At 35.9% G+C, this 8544-nt stretch overlaps 1 protein-coding gene across 4 annotated transcripts in view; it reads left to right on the forward strand.

Moving 5' to 3' along the window:
* Nucleotides 1-8544, forward strand: part of LOC147833119 (uncharacterized) — a 127404-nt gene extending 118860 nt beyond the window's left edge. For 2 of the 4 annotated variants that reach the window (XR_015513491.1, XR_015513505.1), the window contains exon 6: nt 4549-4716. The gene's annotated coding sequence lies outside the window, so the exon portion shown is untranslated. Of the gene's footprint in view, nt 1-4548; nt 4717-5033; nt 5533-8241 lie in introns of those variants that run through there. The other 2 variants (XR_015513486.1, XR_015513497.1) reach the window with 2 other exon arrangements.

Raw genomic sequence — 8544 nt, forward strand, 5'->3', positions numbered from 1 at the left:
TTCTGTAGCATTAAGAGGAGTGCATTAGTATGGTATGACGATGGATAAGATTACAATATCCTTCATGAAAATAGATTAAGTTTGTTGTTCGGATACTCATTAATTGATTGATTCATTCATTCATTTTCTTTTCAGTTTAGTCCCTTTATTAATCTGGAATCGCCATAGTGGAATGAAAAAATTAGTTATCAAAATTAGATGTATCGTTGAGCCTTATTTTTATATCTAGTCACAAAGTCTAAAGCGCATGGCGCAAAAGCATTAAGGGCATGTTCGAATCCACTTTTGTACTTTTATGAACGTAAAAATATGCTCTGTGCCCCGGCGCATGGTCCAACAGGGTGGTGCTTATTCTCTTAATGAGTAATTGGTGTGTTTTGAACATAAACAAATCAGAGTCTCATCTCCCAGTCCCTTTAGGAGTCAGTTGCATCGCGCCACGGCACATATGTAATTTACATGGTGGACTTTGTAAGTGGAAAAACGTAACGCTTCACTAGCGAGAAAACAGATCATCTGCAGCGCGAAGATCAAGAATGAGCCTTCTCCATTCTGCCTCTTTTTCCTCTTTTCAGATTTCAGCTGGTCAATGGCAGGGCTTATTTCAGTTCCTCAAAATAGCAACGCACCAACAATGCGCCTTAACACTCCTCTTTTTTAGACCAGCACACCCATGAGTCCACTAAGAGTTGCAAATGGATTTGCTATTTAAACAACGTGGTGCAAAATTAGGGTTTCATTGGTCTGAAAATAGCAACACAATTGCACCAAACACGTCTTGCGCCGTATTGCGCTGGGTGTATGGCCCATAAACTCGAAAGTTCATAAAATAAGAACAAAAACTGAGAAGAATCAGTAATGTCCACAAAAAAAGCATAAAAAGTGAAGGGTTATGTAGGAGATTCTGGAAAAGTGAATTTAGGTTTATTTACCCTATACTGTATATTATGAACACATACTTCAACCATTTTACACATTTTTAATCATTTAAATCACAATCATTGTTTTACTGCACACACTGAAAGTTCAGTTTTATGTGGCTATTTATATAAAGCTTATACTAAAAAGCTCATTTAAATAATGCACAGTTAAAAGAAAGAAAGTAAAGTACATAAAAATTGAATTGAATTGAATTGAATTGGCCTAACATTACCAAACGGGGCAAGAAGAAAAGAAAAGATCTCTTTGTTGCTGTTTTAAAAAGCAGAGTAGTAGTAGATCCAACGCAACACGCTCACCGACAATGATCACAATGGTGAAAGGACAGAAAATTAGAGTGCCAAGGGCCAATTACACCCCCATCACTCCTACACACTCACACGCAGCCATGCAGAGTACCAAATACACCCTCGTCTCATTCAATCAGATTGCCTACACAAACTCCCCGAGCCCACACAGATACAACACCCCGCACCCCCTGCCCCAGCTCCTCATTTACAGTGCAAAGCAATAAGGTAATCAGTACTCCAGGTCTGAGCACTTTCAGCAAACGCTTTGATGTTTCCACTGAGACAAGGTTATTGTATTTTTCATATGGTAATTAGAACAGAATCTAATTTAAGTAAAGATGGATGAATGTGAACCGGTGCCTGCTTGTGAAGATCAGCATGTTGTGTGAAACTGCGTAAACGCTTAGAATTACCAAAGCATTTTTACATTTTGCAGTGTAATACCTTTGTTAAAATCAAGTATAATGAAGACTCTAGAATACACAAGATATGTCACTCGTATAGTTTTGAATAGGGAAAAGTGTAACGATCAATATGGCAAATAAAGCCCCGCCTACTAGTACAGGAGCCAATCATCGATCGTCATAAACTTATGTTTCTCCAGGGAGAAGCTCAGACCGGATGTGTGTTTTCACGACAGTTGTTGTGTTCAACGAATGAACTGGAATCTCAGTGAATACTTACTTTACAGACATCAGAAATATATCCACATATAGCTTGAAATTTGTGCTTTTAAATGAAACAAGTATACTTGAAAACAAGACTTTTTTGTTTTTTTAATGTGTATGAAATTAATGCGAGGTACAGTCCGTCGTGTCAAACGTACATCACATGACAACAACTACTCTAACACTCACAAACTTGTAAACAAAGAGTCGTTGTCATTTCTGGAGGGGATTCACCATCAAGACCAAGTTGTTGATCATAATCCAGAGAATGGTAATGTGTAGAACAGCCATAAATAAAGTTGGTGTCGTGATCTCGTTCCCTTCGAGTGGGCGTGCACATTAGCTTGGGCAACCAAAAAAAAAAAAATTGCAGATTTCATTTGATCCGAACATTTAGAAACCAAACTTATGAGACTCTTAATCTTATTGGGGATTTGAGAATTTGTTTCCTTATTCAAACAAAATGTTTGAGCATACTGCCTATGAGGCATTTCAAAGATGGCTGCTGAGTTAAATGACTTGCCTTAAAGGGACTTTGGTATAAGTGAATCTAACATCGTTATTTATTAACATTACAAAACAAGAAAAAAAAATATTACTGCTTCGGATGGTCAATTTTCAAAGATTTTGGCGTTCGTTTACTTATTGTAAATCTGTGTAAATTATTTTTTCCAGTTTTTATAATAATTTTAGTAGTATTGTTGAATAATATGCAAATATTTAGATAATTCACAAATAATAAAATGATAAAATAATAGTCTTTTAGTGGATGTATTTTAAGAGACCGACTATGGGTTTGTTTATCAAACAAGTGGCTCTAATTAGTAGTAAACCTTAAATGCTTTTGTTTCCACTTCATGTGTTGAGTTTCAGCTCATTTATTATCAAAATCATTCCACATAAATTTGGAATACATTTTACAATATTCTGCACAAAAATAGCAAAGGGCGTCATGGTGGCACAGTGGGTAGCACGATCAGCTCACAGCAAGAAGGTCGCTGGTTCGAGCCCCAGCTGGGTGAGTTACCGTTTCTGTTTGGAGTTTGCATGTTCTCCCCGCGTTCACGTGGGTTTCCTCCGGGTGCTCCGGTTTCCCCCACAATTCCAAAGACATGCACTATAGGTGAATTGGGTAAGCTAAATTGTCCATAGTGTATGTGTGTAAATGAGTGTGTGTGGATGTTTCCTAGTGATGGGTTGCAGCTGGAAGGGCATCCACTGCATAAAAACAAATGCTGGATAAGTTGGCAGTTCATTCCGCTGTGGTGACCCCAGTTTAAAAAAGGGAATAAGCCAAAAAGAAAATAAATGAATGATAAAAAACAAGAGTTGCTTATTCTGCCTGGCCTTGATCCTAACATCCTATTTTGATTCTATTGGTGGCTGCAGGAGGATTTCTAATAACTTCACAGAGTTATTGAGAAAAAAAGAAAGAAAATATTTTCAAAAATTCAATGTTCACCAGTTTTATCTACAAAGTATTCTGGCCCAGTTCATATTTGTTGGCATTAAGACTTTCAAAAACAACATTTCCTGCTTAGCTGACACGAAGCAATGCGCTTAGACAACTAATTATATTAAAAAGGTTGATCATTTACCAAAAATATAATGATATACATTCTAAAACACAGCAGAAGCTTTAAATATAAATGTAATCTGAGAAAAACAACCTTCGGTACATAAACAGTCAGAATGACCGATATTGCCTTTCATAGAGTTCTGTACAGAAAATTGGGACAGGGTAAAGTGCAGCGCTGACCATGTGTTTGAGTGTTTTCATGCTGTGTGTTTTGTGCTTTAGGGTGGGCGGGTTGTTCACTTCATGTGAAGCAGCTCTTTTAACACCTCCATGTAGTTGTTGCTGTGTATGGATCTCTAAGACCACAGACTACCTTGAAATACCAGCCTCGAATGAACTGAATAGCCCGTCTGCAAGCTCATATAGGACAGTCATAAGCCACCATGTGCTTGGGTTAGTCAGTTCAGACAGAGAAGCCTGTTGTCTGTCTGTCTGTCTGTCTGTCTGGCCTTCTGCTTCTGTATTCTGCAACAGAGCCATTTTGGGGACTTTGCGAAAGTCTTTGTTGGTCTGTGACAGAACACACTGACGCCACATATTGATTCCCCTCAGGCGGTTTGACCTGTGAGCCACAGTCTCTGACCCGCTGCTCAGCGCTGCACATGCAGGAGACGCTTACATATTTCAGCTTTTGGCGACATTTAATTGAAGTAAAATGAATTTAAAGGAAACAGAAATAAAAAATGAAATATTTGTAGATGACATATCAACTTATGATATTTTAGTAAATGTAAAAATGACTACATTTAATGTTGAAACTAATAATTTGTACATTTTCTAAACGATCATATTAAAAATGACCTGCAAAAATACTTTAAGGTAATGCGTTAACTATGGACTCTTATATTGTTTATTGATATAAATAAATATTAATATTTTTAAAAATTTAGTAGTATTATAATTGTATGTTATTTATTTTTAGAAATATTAAATTATAATTATAATATTATTTACATTTGTACTTGTCTGCTATAATGTACTAATAAACATTACTAACAAAGGGGAATATGTTTAATTAGTTATTAAATTATTTTTATTTTATTTATTCATTCACTCATTCATTTTCCTTCAGACGACACAGTTGCTCAGTGTTGAGCACTGACACCTCACAGCAAAAAGGTTGCTGGTTCGAGCCCGAGCTGGGCCAGTTGGTATCTCTGTGTGGAGTTTGCATGCTCTCTTTCTGTTGGCGTGGGCTTCCTCCAGGTGCTCTGCTTCCCCCACAGTCCAAAAACATGCGGTAGGTGAATTGAACATTCTAAATTGGCCTTTGTGCATGTGTGTGAATGTGTATGTATGGGTGTTTCCTAGTACTGGGTTGCAGCTGGAAGGGCATCCGCTGTGTAAAACATATGCTGGATAAGTTGGCGGTTCATTCCACTGTGGCGACCCCAGATTAATAAAGGGACTAAGCCGAAAAGAAAATGACATTTTTATCAGGGGTTGCCACAGCGGAATGATCCGCCAGCTACTCAGGCATATGTCTTACGCAACAGATCTTATTTACATGATTTATATTGTCCCTCTCTCTCACCTTTCTGGACTCTGCTCTCACAGGATCTATCATATTTGTTAAAAACTGAGATATGTTTGACTCCACGCCATTTTTTCACGAATGACTTTTGGGACATCACTTTGTCCGTTCAACAATGATGTCTTCTGTTAACTGCTCTCACAGCAGCTAAAAATTGCTTGTCAATCGCTGGTATCCTCCTCATACCATGGACAGATGAACCTGGACTGTGGATTTGTTGGACATTCTCTTGATGGAACTCTCAACTTTCCATATACAGCATGCGCTAATGTGAAAACTGTCAGTATATGGCATTCAGCTTTTGGTGTTGTGTCGTTTTTTTTAAAGTCTTTGTAGAATTTCTTTGTAAAATTATTTGATTTGTTTATTTATTTATTTATTATTATTATTTTATGTATTTATTATTTTTTTATTAATCTTTTGAAGTCTAGGTGGGATGGGTAGGAGTGGGTTTTAAAATTTGCACTTGTTTTTTATCACTTTATATTGTTTTCTGAAAAACTCAATAAACAGTTGTTAACAACAAAAATATGTATATTTAAGTTGTAAAAACTGGCAAAATACATAAAACATCATTATTAAACACTAAAAATAAACAAATAAAAATCACAAAAAATAAAACAGCATTTTAAATTAAACATTTACAACTGAAGGCACAATTATCAATTATGATTAACCGAGCAAGCACATTCTACACACTTTTTTTCCTATGAATTTTTATTATTATTATTATTATTATTATTATATTTATTTATTTATATTTTATTTATTTATTTATTTATTTTTGGAGTTTAACAAGTACAGTGTGAATTATCAATGACAATTTTAAATAAATTACCTGCTTCATTTATTTGTTGATTGGGCTGAATGTCTGTCTTTCATTATTTAAAAAACAAAACAGTTTTATTAACCACAGTCACCTATTGTGAGTTATTGTGTTCCTTAATGGATTTAAACTACTTGTTGAGACAAAGCTAGGATGTCAAAATGTGTCATCCATTCAGCCTCACCCAATTACACTCACTCTGATGCCCTTTTACCTCACAGGAAATTGAGTGTGGAGAACAAAACATGCTTCAACAAAGTGAAGAAATCTCTATTGTCTATTGAAGCTCTCAGTCTTCTCTAGGTATGGTCAGGCTGAGTAATGCAGTTCTTTACCAATTATAGACGTGTATTATAATATAGAGAAATGCTTGAAGTTATTGTACAATATGTGTGTAAATGTGAGTGTGTATGGATGTGTATGGGTATCCGCTGTGTAAAACATATGCTGGATAAGTTGGTGGTTCATTTCATTGTGGCGACTCCTGATTATTAAAGGAACTAAGGTGAAGGAAATGAATGAATGAATGAAAACTGTTTAATATACTGGAATCTGAGGACTCTACCTGTCTAACTACTGAGAAAATTTACTTTAAAGTTGTCGAAATTTGGCAGTTTCTTAGCCAAGCGCATTACTAATCTAAGATTAAAGATCAGTATGAAAAGATCTTTGTTTAATATTCAAATGATTCACAATTTTTTTTTTATTAAAATAAAAAACTTCTTGAATTTTGAGCATGTATGTAAATAAAGATGATGAATTTAGATGTAAAAACATTTTTTAAAAATAATTGGTTAATTTTTAACAATTATTTAAAAATAGAAGACTGCCTTAGAAGACTGACAACAGAATAATATTAAACCCACTGAAATAATTAATTAATTTATTTATTTATTTATTTATTTATTCATATTTATTTGTTCATATTTATTTATTTATTTATTCATATATGCTTATTTATATTTATGTATTTCTTTATATATATTTGTTTATTCATATTTATTTATTCATACATTAATTCGTTCATTTTCTTTTCAGCTTAGACCCTTTATTAATCAGGGGTCGCCACAGCGGAATGAACCGCCAACTTATCCAGCATATGTTTTACGCAGCAGGTGCCCTTCTAGCTGCAACCCATCACTGGAAAGCATCCACACAATTTCATTCACACTCATAAACTAGTCAATTTAGCTTACCAAATTCATCTAAAGCCCATGTCTTTGGACTTGTGGGGAAAACCGGAGCACCCGGAAGAAACCCATGTGAACACAGGGAGAACATGCAAATCCACATAGAAACGCCAACTTACCCAGCCGAGGCTTGAACCAGCGACCTTCTTGCTGTAAGGCAAATGTGCTACCCATTGCGCCACCATGCTGCCCTATTTATTTATTTAATTATTCATATTTATTTATTTGATGGTCCTGGCCTTGGTGTTTATATGTTTAACAACAGAAATAGAGCCTGATTGTTACTCTTCTATAGGTTAAATACATAAAAAAGAAAAGAAAAAAGACAGAAATAAGAAAAAGAGGGGCAGAAACAGTTTTTTAGGTCCTCTTATTCCCTCGAAGCACCGCAAATTGGCCTAAATACAATAATAACAAAAAAATTATGCAAAAATGCACATTTGTGAGAAACTTGACATTTTGTTTTTCCACAAATAATTTCTAATATTTCTAATGCAATTATGTCATTCGAAATGCTTCATGAGACTATAGTTCTTTCCCCCACTAAAGCAAATAATTAGTTTATTGGTCTGATTTTCTGCTTGATATCAAAGTTCGTAATGTTGTGCTTCTCTTTGTAGCTTGTTGATTTGGTTCAATGCTTATAATGCTTTAACAAAAGGAAACAACAGAATGGGAAAAATACATTCAGAAGCAGCACTCTGCACTAACACTCTATAGCAGGCTGTTATTTTTGTTGCATAGCAACATGAATACGTCACTGGCCACATTCTAGTGAACTGATGCCACTTAATGAATTTGCATTTTAATAATAAGCCCATACGCATGCATAATTTATATTGTAATATGAAGTTACTGGTTAATAATTTCAGAAAATATACTTATTGCTTGTTGCATTCCAAATAAAGTCACACTTAAATAGGTTGCAGTGACAACCTTGTTATGTCCTTTATATATTCATAATGCAGAACAGCCTCTGGTGTATGTACAGTGTGCGCGTGCGTGTGTGTGCGCGTGTATGCATGTGTGTGTTTGTTCAGAATTCAGACTTATCCTTAAATCTGTGCTTGAATCATCTTATCAGCAAGCAGAACACAGTACATTCTCGTAAACATGAAACACATCCTGTAGAAAGTCAACTAGCCTTTAAATGAAGAAGCAAAGCAATTATCTCAGCGATCTGATTAATGAGAGCTGGTATTTGGGTCTCGGTAGGAAAGCTGGATCTGCTGCTGCTGCATCCACTTCCCAATCATGATGCTGATGGTGATGCTGGGATGAGCAGGAGGAGGAGGGGGGAATCACCATAGCAATAGTGACGTCATCCCCCCTTGCTCTAATTGGAGGAAACCCCGTGGCTTCAAGTCAGAGTCTACTGGGCAACCGAACGCATTGGCACAGGCCCGCCTCCATTCCCCGCGCTAATCAGCTATTGGACGATCGCGAAAAGAACAACGAGTGACAGGCGGTAAACGCAGCCTCTGATTGGCTGACAGGCGGGATTAGCGACGTTCTGTG

The sequence above is a fragment of the Danio rerio genome, chromosome 17 (genome assembly GCF_052040795.2).
Source record: "Danio rerio strain M-AB ecotype USA chromosome 17, GRCz13ab, whole genome shotgun sequence".
Lineage (NCBI taxonomy): Eukaryota > Metazoa > Chordata > Actinopteri > Cypriniformes > Danionidae > Danio > Danio rerio.